A 15,133-nucleotide genomic window follows, 5' to 3' on the forward strand; every position below is an offset into this window, starting at 1 on the left:
ACAGATAAAAAGACTAAGATCTGATAGTGTTTGTTACTTGTCTTATACAAGCTGGTTAATTTCCTGTACATGTAAAATATAAATAACACAAAATAATGTTTTGATTCAATCCTTTTTAAAGGAAATGGACCATTTGAAATTTTAAGAACTAAATAAATCAGATTTCCCAATGTCTGGTCAGGTGCTGTAAGCTAGAAACTAAATTTAGAGATGCCAAAGGAAAAGACATTTTATATTAAAGTATTGATAGTGGTTTCAAAAAAAATTTTTGTTATAAAGCAAAGTGACACATTTATAGTATAGATTTGGATATTCCCAGAAAAGAAAAAAAAAGAAGAAGAAAGAAAAAAGGACTGCCTATTGAGCTTAGATCATCTGGGGCTTGGATAGAGCAAGAATATAGTGGTTACTCTTTCAGATATGCCCAGTGTTTAAATTCAGATGGCATCTGAATGGGGAATATAAAGATGTCTTTACAGCCACAGATGTGAATTCATGTTTCACACTCCCTACTGCAGTTTATGATGGCTGGTGGCAGTTCTACATGCTCAGGACAAATTTTTGTAAGCAGGGATGTTCAGGTGAAAGGACAGTTTAAGCCCAGCACTCACATTAATGAGCGTTCTTCCATCACCTGGCATATTCACTCCTTTCCCTCTGCCATAAACATTTTCTACCATCTTGAACTTCCAGGTGGGAATCTACTGTATGGTGGGAAGGAAGAACAGGAGGAGTGCAGTGAATGTATTATAAGCCCATTTATTACATTATGTAAATACACAACATTTTTTCTTTTCTTTTTTTTTTTAACTCCTACTGATGGACTGGCATCAAACTGCAGTTGCCTATAGGTAATCTACTGTACATCTTCAGCAAAAGACTGACAGTCAAATGCAGATTTAAGAGTCTTGATTTGCCCCATTACAAAAATGTCAGAAAGAATTCAAATAAGAAGTAACAGATATAAATAAGCAAATTATGCATACAAAAATGGTAGGTATGGATCTGACGTATCTTTCTACTTAGGAAAATGAAGAATTGATAACCATTTTAAAACCATAGAATTTCCAGTTTTATAAGGTACTATGAAATTTCACTAAGCTACTTCTTACAAATTCCTCTGATCGTGAAGCACCAGGCCTTGCTAAGCTGCCATAATACACAATGAGTAAAATTAGAGATGTAGACGTTTCTGCATTTTAGTGTACATTACCTTCCATTTTTCATTTCACCCTTTCCTCCCTGAGCTACACAACAGGAAGCAAAGACCTTCTGAACACCCTAGACTCGATCTCTCTCCTCAGAAAATAAATTGTGATTCAGCAGCAGTACAGGTTAAAGGTAGGTACTTTATTTTTGTTCTTTCTTAAAAACATCAATCAGCTACATTAACAAACCAAACTTGACTGCATTGCCTTTATCATAAAAAAAAGACAATATCTGTTTTTATGGATTTGCCCTGAAGTGTTTTCATTTATAAAAGTATAGTAGTCTAGTAGAATGGTAGGTCCTGACTCTTGTTCCTAACTGTGTTCATGCTTGAAGTCTTCTCACTCAACTAATATTCACCAAATACAGAAAATGTTTTTTCTTGTGTTTAGTAAGAAAAAAACATCTGCCTTATTAGTGGTAAACAAACCTTCTGATAGAAAGTAGTGTGTGCAAATCAGAACTGATCCAAATATTCTGACATTTGAAAGTTGCAGTTAGTCTCTTCCAACAAAAGATGGCAGTGCTCAGTTTTCTTCAAAACTAATGTCCATTCGTTGAAATTAAATGCTCCTAAAACAGTTCCCTTGTCTTTGTCTAGAATCTGCACATTGAGATCGCTATTTGTTATTACCGATTAGCTAACAAGTTGGCCTTAGATATTTAAAAAAAGTTGTATGTTTCCAGAAGAAGTCCCAACAGGAGAAAACTAAGTGCCAATAATTCATAAAATACTCTTGCAAATTTAGCAGCGTTAAAAACCTCTTGGAGTTCAATTTAGAATTAATCATTATTTTATGGAAGCAGTTTTTCAACAAATAGGAAATGAAAGGAAAATAGTTTCCAAGATTCTCTCAGATCTATCTTTTTGTATGCAATGACATTAACCATTTAGATATTAATTCAAATGTCTGTTGATTGAAGTATGCCTTTTCCTTGAAAGTTTCTGCTTACATTATGCCTGTACCCAAAAGCAGAGATTTTACATAAATTTGAACTTTTCCAATGCCTTATATCAAATTAGTTAACTCTGTACTTTAGGGCTTTGCTAAATTTAGGTATAAGTAATAATCCCATGACTAGCATAAATTAAAAATCAGGAAGACAATAAGAAATTAATAGAATTTATTTAGTGTAAAATACAATATAGCCCCCAGAGCAAAAGTACAAAATATATTTGTAATCTGGATCACAGTTCTATTACAACTTCTACCTGTTACCATGAATAAAACATAAAAAGAAAAAAAATACCAAACCCAAACCAGTAATAATCATTGTAATAATCATACGTAAATGTCAGAAACCGATTTAGATAACACTAAGAAAAAAAAAAAAGAAATACCTCAGCATAATGTAAAAATACACAAAATCATGCATTTTTTTTGTCATCGTCTTACTCTAATACGATCTGAAGTGTCTAATATATAATGATAACTGAAAGTTCCCAAGGTATCCAGAGTTCTCTATGTTAAGTGGAATCAAAGAGGTTCAGATGAGTTTGGATAAAGAGTACAATTTACTTTCATTTGGGGGGAATTTGTTACCTGTCATTTTTTGGTGAATCAGTGGTGGGGAAGCTTCTGTATCTCAGAAGCTGCATTTCAGGTATTTTTTCAGCCTCCTTTCTAGGTTTGTTTTCTAAAAATACTGTCATGTTGTGCTTTGAGAACACCTTTCCTGTTCTTTTTCAACCCTTTCCATACATCCCTCAAAAACAAAGATTTAAAAAAAAAAAAAAGAAATAGAAATTACTAAGCAAACAATTCTGTATTTCCTAAGAAGCTTTTTCAACATGACAGCAAAGTTTTTTTGGAAAGGAAGAGTCTGATTTTGTTCCGACCACGAGAAACTATTCAGAGCATGGTGAAACCCAAGAAAATCCCCCAAAGTTCTGATGGGTGCCATTTTGAATGTGATAAGCAGCAGTAACAGGGAAGCCTAAGTTAAAAAAAAAAAAAAAAAAAAAAAGGCATGACAAATTCAACCAGAGCTGTAATTCAAACAAGACTGTGGAAGTTTATGACAATGACATTATAACGATCCAAACAATGAAACAATGCATTTTCAGAACAGCAATGCTGACCTTCTTATTGGCAGAGGAGTCCCTAGTTCTTACATGTAGCTCACTAGGTCGGTCTTACCAGCAAATAGGACAATGATGCATTGATAAACGCTCATCATTATTTTCACTGGGTAGAAAGAAAACGGTGTTTTTACAGGTCTAGGCACATTTGCACAGCAAGAAATCACCTTACCTCATTAAAAATACATTACCGCTTTGTTTATCTGTTCAGAGAGAAGGTTTTTAATGAGATTCATCTTAAATTACTGTTTTGAGAGAAGCAGCATATTAGATAGTACATGCGTATTTCAGTCATATGTTCAGAGCAGTAAATCCAAAAAAAAAAAAGCTTCAGCCAAAGAAAAAAATACCACATAAAACACTAAAAATTAAGATTTAAAAATCACTATCTTGTGGCTTTTATTCCCAATTGTGCATATAGACCTTGTTTTAATATGCCAGTCTTAGAGTTAGGAATTCCTCCAAATGTATACACTTAGTTAAATTTTCCATTTTTGCCCTATTTTTTTTTGTATCTTGTCTTATGCTCCACAGTGAATTACACAACAGCTTTACCCCCCTTCCTGTTTCAGAGCTATTTGCCCTTACTGTGTTCTGCCTGCATCACTGGAGGGCCGTCTCGCTCTGAACACTCCCATCACGGCTGCGTTCATTAGAATTGGTAACGAAAAGAAGGTGAGTACTGAAGGGACACTGCAGGAGACAGTCTTCCCAAGGAGCTGAACTTTCTGCTCCCTCCTTGGTCATGGAGAGTTCTGCTGACTCTGGTCACAACCCCGACTGGCAGATCTTCCCCAGAGGTAACCAAACAGGGGCTCAACTCAGGAAACTCCTGTAATTGCATTATATTTCAGGTGCTGAAAACATTCATTTTACTGCCAAAGTTCTCTTGGCAGAAAAGCCCAAGTAATATAGAGTAACAGAACAGAGCATGGGGGAGAGGGATTGAAGCTGATGCTCAAGATTAATGCAGAAGTTTAACAAAAAAATTACTCTTGTTTAGACAGTGAATGGCAGTAAACCAAAATGCAGACTTCCCCACAATGACTTAAAAATGCATATGTTTCTTTACTGGAGGGACATGATTTTCATGGTGTACTGCTGTTTCATGATGCTGCATCAGCAAGTAAAATGGTAGGTCAATTTTATGAGATTCATGGGTGGCAGATGTCTTCTTAAAATTTTACATTCTTCCACAGTTGGTATCACAACAGACAATGATATGCAGAGTTAAAAAAGTCAAAATTTCCCATGGGTCATCTTTTTTAACATGTTAATTTAGATGTGCTGAAAATGAAGAATTACTGTTACATTTTCATTCATAAAGAGAACATTTTTAACACAATGTGGGGATCATTAAGTTATCTCAGGTAAAGGATATTCTGTTTTTATACTTTCCACAAAAATGCCATATATTAGATTTTGTGAAAATCATTGAGACCAACTTAATTTCAGAATATCTAACTATCAACAAAGTTACCTCACCATATGTCTAAAAATACAATAATTATATGTTCCTTAAGATCTCGCCAAAATCTATATGCTAAAAGGCCAAGCACAATAAAATGTAATAGAAAGCAGATTTCAAAATATAGTATCACTGTTGTACAGCCAAATTCCTTAAAATAAAATTATGATCTCTTATCTTCAAATTCAGTTGTATGTTACAGTATTGTTTTCAGAACCTACTGTAGATAATTAAGAATCTTGAATAAGTGATAGTTAAAAACTCTGGGGCAGTTTGAAGACCACTGCTACTTGTCACAAGATTCATAACTCTGTTAATGAAAAATTACCTACTCAAAACATGAGCTATGCCTTCTTTTATGCTGACATAGTATCAAGCATGTGGGCAGAATAGGGAAAAAAGTAATTATTCTTAAGAAACACTAAGCAGTAGTGTGATCTTCCAATAATCCCCTTCTCTCTGAGAAAGATCTATCATAATTATTTCTTAAATCATCAGAGAAAAACTCATTTTAGCTCTTTTCCCATATACTGCTGCTCCTTAAATTCAGGAGCAGTGCCTCTTTATATTTGGCTTGGCAAGCAGCTCCTCCTCTTCCTCGCACCATATGCTTTGGCTTGAACACAACAGTTTCTTGTTTCATCAGGAAAGAGCTTGGTAGACTGCCCTGCCCTGATGGTTCCTGACCCTACCACTAGAATCAATTTCTATGTTTTACCCTTCCCTATTTCCCAGCCCCATTAAATTCAACCTTTATGCACATGATCTAGGTATTTAGAGCAAAATTGGGTAAAGGGCTTATCTGTCTAGGACATAAATGAGACTTTAGATGCCCAAGTCTAAAACCACTGCTTATGTGCTGACATCAGCTCCTGGAAATGCTTAAACTCATAAGGATCAGAGATGCCCATTGTATTGTGGCCCACAGCAAATCTGAAACGACATAAACTTTGACTCTGCCGTGTATTCCTAAGTTCGTATATGCATTTTGCATTATAGAATCATTGGAGAAAATAAAAAATCAAGGATAAAAATCCAAGACTCCCACTGTCAGAATGTCCTGACCACTAGCTCTTATAATATTGTTAAATAAATGAGTAAACCCCACTCCCAGCCTCTGGCAGATGAAAGTTGTAGGCACTTGACTACACATGAATATGCAGGTTTGGGACCATGTTGTGAAAAAGTCAAGAGTCTAATAAAAGACTGTAAAAAAAAAAAAAAAAGTGTTTTAAGTTCAAGAAAAAAATTGTAATTTGGTTTGTTCCAAAATTAGACATTCTGATAATTTCCTACAAAAATATGTGACAATTCCGTATTTCTACTAGAAATAGAAAAAAGAAATGTTAGAAAAATTCTGAAGCAAAACATGTTCCTTGTCCCTTCAACCTGCCTAATGAAACCAAAGTTTTCCTTGAGTTGCTAAAAATTAAAGTCAACACTGTTTAATTTCAAACATTAGTATTGTATTAAAGCTTTGCTTCACTAAAAAGTTCCTGAGCACTCAAAACTGTTCATACATAGAGGAGAATAGAAAATTCTTCCAAATTTAGATTAATTTAATGGAGCTAAAAGTTTCTTTGGTAACACAATTTTAATTATTCTGGCATTTATTTCCAACAGCATGTTTTTTTAACATTCTTGGACACAAATCAGAAATGCTCACTTTTGTTAATAGTGTAATACTATTATAAAACAATATGAAAAAATAGATATGGTTTTCTTCCATCTGTGTTTTTTTTTTTATAAATGGTAATAAAAGTAATATAGAAGTTCAATATTTAGGTTACAGTATGCAAAACAAGTTTTGTTTCAATTTCTGTTGTTCACTTGCAACAGGGGCGATTAGAAGTCAATCTCCTTTTCCATGCAATTTCCATGTGGTAAATTCATAACTTTTTTTTCTTGTAAAATAAGGCAGCTTTAAGAGCTTGGGAGTCTCAACAAATTACTTGATTCTTATTTCTATGAGGTTAAAGAGAACTATGACTTTAATTCTCACATTTCCTCAAGATTTACATCATTGTAATTAAAAAGTAATAGTATTTCATAACCTTACACTTTTCAAATGATTTAAAATCTGTCTTCCTCTATTTAGTTTTATGTTATGACTTCTCTTGTATCCCTAAATTTAAAGTCTTGAGTTCTATCATTTGAATAGAAGACCTTGAGAGAAAGAAAAGATGCAATATCTAGTTCAGACTTTGGGGTTTCATAAAATTATTCCTGTAGTTTTGAAGTCATTTGACAGACTGTGACTTTCAAGCTATGAATGTAAAGGATCCATTGGAAAGCAAAACAGCTGTCAAATGCTCTATTAGTTGTTTCGTCTGCTTTGACAGTATCATTTCCCCTAACATTCTGATTATAAATCTGGGTCTTTCCTAGCAAGAAAAACTCAGGTTTTATTATTCCAGCATAGCCTTAAATGAATGACATGCTATGTAGTTTGTCTCCTACCCAACCTGTCTTTTTGGAGCCTAGTTATTGTAAGGAACTGGATGGTCCCCTTTATCTGAACAAATTGTACCTCTAATACAGGCTTTTTTAAATGAAGTAATCTCATATGTTTACTTTTATAGGTATTATTTTAATAACTTCCTGCCAACAAATTTTAGCCAATAAGATATTCCATAACTTGTGTGAAAACAGACACATTGGTACCATTTCAAATCTGGTCCTCCCTTCTCCAGATCTAGTCAGTCCAGTTGCCTATTTAAAATTTTAGTGCTGTCTATCTTTGATCATCTTTTTAGATGTTCTTTAGTGTTGGTAGTTTGCTTATCTGCTGACTTGATTATTTTGTATAGTAGGCGCCGATGTATCATCAGTTGTTCTCTCAGGGAGAAAACACATCTTTCATGGAGAAAGGGGACCCCCCCGCCAAAACCCCAAAGTAAAATACACCCAGAATAGAGAACATACTCTTACCTCAGATTCTCTGATGAAGATGTAAATGATGGAGAAGTAGGGATGTTGTTAGCCATGCAATTTCTTTCAGATCTTAACATGTAAGGTTGAAAACATGTTAAACATTTTATCTTATCTTCACGATATTTTTTTTTTATTTGGGTTCCTTGATTCTCTGACTGTGTGACTTGAAGCAATCTTTTTCTCCTCATTCTTACACTTCCCCCATCTTATGGAAAACATATTGTTGTAGGGTTTTTTACATTGTCTTTTCATTTAACTGGCACCTGTTTCTAATTTCAGTGGTTGGGATTGTAAATTACTAAAAAAACTTAAGCAGATGTGAATTTTGTTTTCATGGTGAGAAGGCAAACCTGGCCCAGACATCGAATAACAAAATTCCAAGTGTGGCAATGGCCATTCTTTTCTAACTGGTCCATCTGATGTTCAAAAGGGATGTTTTCTTTTGTTTTGTTTACTTTCTCTTTTAAACTCATTCAAAGTACACACTTTTGAAGTAGCATAGACTAATTTGTTCCAATTGATGTTAAGATGTTTCTTTGTATAGGGATAGGTAATGAATAAAAAGTAAAAAAAATACTTTAGTTGATGGCATACGACATAAAATGGGGTTTTAAAGGTCTGTGGAGTATCTTTGAACAGTTCAGTTAAGTACAGCTCATTCTTTAATATCTTATTGTTCTCTTTCTGTTTTTTTCCCATTTTTTTCAGATGACAGAATAAGCAATTATTTTTCTGTTTTCCAGGTTACTTTATATGTTATTCTGTAAAGTCAGTTTAGAAATACATTCTGAAAAGGAGATAAGGATAAACAGATACAGTAAAGAAAGAGATCTAACTCATTAGTCCTCTTAATTGCACTAATATTAAACTACCCACTTACACAAGGATATGTTCAATCTGAATTTATCTAAATTATATATGAAACTTGTCAATTTCATATCTGGCATCTAACTTAGACATTTTGGTGAAGTAAATTTTTATTACAATTAGTTTGTGGAGGGAAAAAAACTTAATTGCCTTCATGGCATTCAGAAACCAAAAAATGCCTCAAACAATTCCTGAAGAGCTGGCCAGGGCTATCCAGCTGAACAGCTGAGTAGTGCAATGTAAAGTCATCAATGTGCAGCATCTTCCATGGGAACATTTGCTATCTTAAAGGAAGAATACCAAACTGATACCATGTTGATTAGCACCAAAGACATGTTTCCAATTCTGGTGTTTATTTAATCATATGACAAAAAAGAATGGTTATGTTTATTATTCTTAGTAAAATTCAAATGTTTTTCATAAGGTTTGAATATGCCCATTCCCCCATGATAGCTCTTTTAGCCAAAAGTGGTAAAATTATACTGAAAATCCAAACCCGTAAGGAAATTTGGGTGATTTTTTTTCTTTTTTTTTCTGTGACAACAGAATGAAACAAAATAACTAGAGGCATAAAAAGTCCATGCATTTAAGGATGAAGAATTAAATACCTCATTCTATAACATGCATGTTTCATCTAATAGAGTTAAAGTAATGTTTATTAAGAAAATCAGGCCTAATATTTTTAGTGAGGTTTCAATTTAATAATCATGTCCTTAGGGATGTCCTGTGAATGCTCTGGGACTTAAAAGAACAGTCTAATGGTTAAATCTAATCTGGATCCAAGTTCAGTTTGTGTCTTTTCCACAGACTTCCCATATCTGACAAACCTCAGACAAACCTTTCTATCTAGTTCAGAACTCTCCATCTAAAAATGACAAAAATGCTATTTTGACATAGCTGGTTTCATTTTGTTCTTTGCAGTGCCATAGTGATCAGGGGCCACACTGGGAATGGTTTGTATTGAAATTATGACAGATTTCTCTCCTGGTGATTAGTCTGTGATGGTAAGACACATTTTCATATACTATGGGGTAAATAACATGAAAGAATGGGTTTAATGTTTGTTTGCCTCCCTCACCATCTGCAACTCCAAGAAAATATATCCAAGAGATACCAGTTGGTAAACATGGAGTTTCATAATTCTTATATTCCAGCATTTTTCTAGTTCTTTCCCTTCTACCTTGCCATTATTCATCTGCACATACATCAAAATGATGAAAAGAGTCCTCACTATACAGATTTTCTTTCTGCCTTTAAACATTATGCTTGCTCACATCTGCAGTGTTGTAATGATCAGCCAATATAATTAAAAATTCTTGATGGGTGAAACTCTTTTTCATGAACAAAATACAAATTAAGTAATAGGAGTTTTGCCTGTCTCAAGATGTTATGTGAATCATCCTCAAACTTATGATTTAAAGCAAAAGTACCTTTTTACAATTCATAATAACTTATTTTCAAAGTATATTCTTATTTCAAAAGCTAACAGTCTAATTCTGACTTCAGTTTCCTCTTCTGGGGGGGTGGGGAGGGTGGGCATATAACGCTAAAAACCAGCACATGCTTCAGATGAAAACTGGGCCCAAGCCATCTTCAACTGTATACAGTTATTTGTGTACAGAGCTTAAAGGATTGAACTTTTGGCTTATGGCCATTTAATGAGTGTGGTTGATAATAACAGTGGAGGGAATAGGCAGCAGTGGTGAGCAGCCCTTTTTCTTTTAGTGAAAAATTCCATATGTAGAGACAAAAGCATGTGGAACTAGGTGAAAACAAAAACTAGCTCACTCTGGACTTTCTTCACCGTCTTGTTCCATGGAGGTTATTAACGACATTTAATGATCATTGTCTGAACTACAGTGAGATAATTCTGGCGTGCTGCCAGAATAAGGGTGGTATGTACAACTGAATAAAGTGCCCTATGAACAGCTGAAATAACTCTATATACTTGATTTCATAGAAATATGGGGAAAAAAAAAGGCAGAGATTCAGTACAACACTACCTGACAAGGAAATACACATTGCTGTTGAAAAGATAGGTCTAGAGCTCACAATATCAATTGCATCTTTGGACTAAAGTTTATAAATAAAATAGCAGAAAAGAAGCTCCCTTGTCTCAAATAAGCAAAATTTCTTTGTATTATTACAAACAACATAATTACTTGTAAGAAAAGAGGTGGAACAAAGAGAGGCAGCTGAAGCAGAGAATCTCTTTTCCTGCCAGCTATTACTGTTTATGTTAAACTACTGTCCATGACAAATTTTACTTGAGGATATTCTATAGCTTCATAGACGTGTTTGAGCTAAAGGTAATCGAAGAACCAACATTCTCAGTTATTTTATTTTGTAAGATTTTGTTATGACTCTTAAGGACTGTCTGTAAATACCACCTTTGCTATACCTAAACATACTCGAAAACTAAAAATACATCTGCATCTGCACTCTCACAAGTCCTTTTGTCTCTCTCTCTCACACACACACACATGCTATTTATTTAAAGTTTATACAGACTATGCATTTATGGTCTGTACCAGGAGCATTCCTGATGGCTTGCTCCTTTGTTCTCTTTTATAACTCTCTGCACCAAGGAGGTGTTATGTTAATGATATTTGCTGATAGGCCCTGCACTAGGAACAAATTACTCCCGTCCCTCCCTAAGACTGGGAGCAGAACAGAGCCAAAGCAGGAGAATAAGAGGCTGTTCGCTCCCAGACCACTTTCTTTCTGGGAAGCTGGCGATTACTGCTATGGGCCTGTGCCTCAAGTCTTGGTAGTTTCCACAAGAGTGTAAGGGTGCCACTTAAACACTTTTATGTAAGACTGAAATGTACTGTAGCCCTCAGATTTTCTTGATTCACTGCAGAGTATACATAAAATATAAAATGTTAGTATATGATTTTTTTTTTAATTAATAGTCACTTATGAGATATCGATACAAATCAATAAGTCGATGGTAACATCTTGTTGGCCAATAACTTTTAGCGACAGCAGAAGCAACTGTGTCTATAAAATACAGCATTCTTAGAAGATCTATTAATCATTAGGCAGTAAATTGTGTACCAAATAAATGTAAATATATGAACCAATGTGGGGCTAGATCCCTTTCTCCTGTAAAAGAGCAAAAGAAAATCCTGTAAGGCAATAAAATCTCACTGAAACTTTTTTAAAAGGGCTTATAGCCCTGTAAAATAGATTGCCAAGTTACTTATTGACAAATCCAAAAACTTGTTAGTATTTATTCACATCTTTTCAAGGTCTTATACATGGAATACAGTATCAACAGCAGAGTTCAACAGCATCGAAGAAATGCTGCCAGAAATCCCATGTGCCTTTGAGAAACTTCCTCTCAAGTAATCTCAATGGAATAGCATATTTCTTTGCTGGGCCAACTCAAGAACAAGTCTCTCTGATCACAAGTGAACTTTGCATATATTTGGAAGAGAAAATTTAATTTAATCTATTAGCCAGATAGTTAAAAATCCCTGAAATATGGTGGTTGACTTGCTTATATTAAGAGTCACTCTGGTTTTGATTTGCCATTATCCTTTTTTTCTGATGTAATGCCCATCCTATCAGTTCTTGGAAAGAACTGGACTAGTCTATGAGTTTGTGACTCATCAGTAAACCTCTACAATGGGAGAAGACTCACAGGATATGGGTGAAGGTGATAGGCTCATGAAGCTCAGGGAAGAATGGAGGGAGTGACTGACCATAGCTGTTACAAAGGAAATTGAACTTGGCTCAACACAAAGGGGACCAGAGGGTGGCCTTAGATCAATTGAGTGGATGAACTGGTTGTGTAAATGTTTCTGCCTGAGTTTATCAAAAGAGTGTGAGTGTCTTCCTGAGTCAGCCAGACTAACACAGGGGACTGTATAGTACCTGGCTTAAGCCAACACAGAGTATAAAAGCTGAAAAAAACCAACAAAATGAACTTTGAAGAGAGCAATAGGCTTGAGCTAGTTTCAAACCACATATACCTTCCTGGCAACTGGGGATGCCCAGTGTCTTGACAGTGAGCATATTGTAAAGACCAGTAATGAGAATCACACTTGTATTGTGGTTCAACTGTATAGTGCAATTCCTGTATTCTGTGAAGTGTAATTTGCACATGTATTGTGATTTCAGTACCTTGTGGTATCATTCTGATGAATCAAAATCCTGTATAATGTCAAGTATCTACAAATAAGTAAATTTGGTATTAAATATGAAGCTCTCCATGTATGAAATATCTAGAAGAAGCTGGTTAGAGAGTATTGGAGTCTGACAGAGTTAAAATGGTTATTCACTTCTTTGATAATAAGACTCAGAGTGTCTATTACCTGAAAATGAGTTTTTTTGCTTCAACTTGATTAATTCCACAGTGAACTGTCCTGTTCTTTTTGGTTAGGTACTACCATACTGATCTCTGTTTAGCTGGAATTAGCCTTCAAGTTGTGTGCAGAAGACAGGTAGACCATTCTAAGTGCCACATGAATCACAGTCCTTCATTTGACTGCAACATTTTAGGCATACTATTAAAAAATGTCAGATTTGGAAACCTTTCATTTGACATTTATCTGAAAAACCATAATGTAACTGTATATAAATGTCAAATGAGAATAAAGCTGTATTCTTATCTGTATAAATATCAAATGAATGGTGGTTTCCTCTGATATTTAGGGTTCTGAAAGGGTAGAGTTCAAGTGAGGTGCCTCCCCTGACAAAGGTTAATGGCAGTGATGAACTGGGATATTGCAGAATTCTAAAGCAATAGCTCACACCCGTACCCTAGGGTTTGTTTCCCTGAGCAGCTCAAGTTAGTGACTTAGGAACAGGATCCTTCTAAGGCAGCTGTACCCTTAGCCAACACAACACTTAATTCCTATCTCCTTCACCAAATGCTGCTTGTACATGACATGATTTGGAGAAGGAAGATGAACTCAGGTATTCCACCTGCCAGGTGAGCACTCAAGTCACTAAATTATTAGTTATTTTATAGGATATCTCATTTCCACACTTGCTGAAATAGAACTGCAAAACACATTTAAAAATGAAGCATGTTTGAATAGGGACAATACAGACAGAAATGAAAACATCCAGATTGTGTATGCCCCTTAGACTAAGAACCATAACATCTGTACTTTGTGAAACCCATCTGCTTTTTCTCAGGTATCAGCAGAACAGAATTACTACCCAAGTAACATTTTGGTTAGCCACCCCATACGTAAGAACATTGACTGCAATATGAGTAATCTAAAATTATTACATTAATAGCTATTAGGATCTTGAAAATAATTGAAAATTTGTTCTTCGATATCTAAATAGGTCCAAAAGTCAGTTTGTCCATGAATAACACCAAACAGCACTAGATCTCTCAGCTTGGGAACCAAAAGATTACCATACAGGTCAATTAACCAAGCAAACAAATTCTTCCTCTAAAACATAAAAGAACTCTTAATTTTGGTATGCATTTGTAAGCATCCACAACATAAATACTTCCTATCCATAGCCATAACTAAAATGCTAAGTAGAAAACAAATCAAAAGGATCATTGTCTAGAAATGCATATAGTATTCCCATGTAAGATCCGAAATATATTGGTGAAATGCCTAATGCTATTATAAATCTGGAAATATTGAGATTCACAATTCCAAGTGCTGATTCTCTTATACACTGTAAGTGCAGACTGTAAAATTTAAACATAATAAGAAAAGCTATTTTACAACACCTGTTTCAAGTATATTAGCATACTGTAATGATATAATTATGGTCTTAAAGCAGAATTTAGGAAAAGGGCTGCTATATAATCTCATTTCCACTGGGGAAAAAAGAAAAAAAAATCCTTACAATTTCTTCCTCAGCTACCTGGCAGGTAAATCACAGCATACTCTGCCCCTCCCCACGCCCAAAAAATAAATCTCAGACTTCAACAAGACTTCCAGGAAAAAACAAAATTCCAGGGCAACATCTGTTGTGTGCCCTCTGTAGCAGTCATTTCACCTATCCAGTGCAATATCCTAGAAGAATGCTTCAAACGTGAAAAGTCCTCCACAGGCAGTGCCTTAGCAGTTTCTTAGGAGATTTAGAGCTGGGAACCACCACCTCAAGCCTTTCATTTCTGTCCTATTTTCTTTGCCATTCACTCATTAGAAGGAGGATACCTCCTATATTGCTGGGACTTCATTGCCTGAAAAATGATGATACCCTCTTTCTTTGGAGTCTAAAACGTTGTCTAGGTGTCTTGTCTTGAGCATCCTGAGCTGCAGCAGGGCTCTCCCTGCAGCCTGCAGGCAGCGAGCTACATCTTCACTCTAGGTTGTACCAGGAGGTTGGCCTCTGATGATTCCTTCCCTACTCAAGCAACTACCTGTTCCCAGGATAACCTGGGCATTAAACTAAGGAAGGGATTCCACTAGGTGACAGGGAATCTAGAATTTGATTTTGTGATGCTGCCTAGAGATACCCAAATCTGCTTGCAATTTCTCCTCTTGATGCTTTACATAAAATAATTGTTTTTCTTAATTTCACTGAAATTCTACTCCTGGACAAGCAAGGGAGTTTAGATTGGATACATATAGTCAGTGACTATC

Source organism: Buteo buteo, chromosome 16 (assembly GCF_964188355.1).
Source record: "Buteo buteo chromosome 16, bButBut1.hap1.1, whole genome shotgun sequence".
In the NCBI taxonomy this organism is placed as follows: Eukaryota; Metazoa; Chordata; class Aves; order Accipitriformes; family Accipitridae; genus Buteo; species Buteo buteo.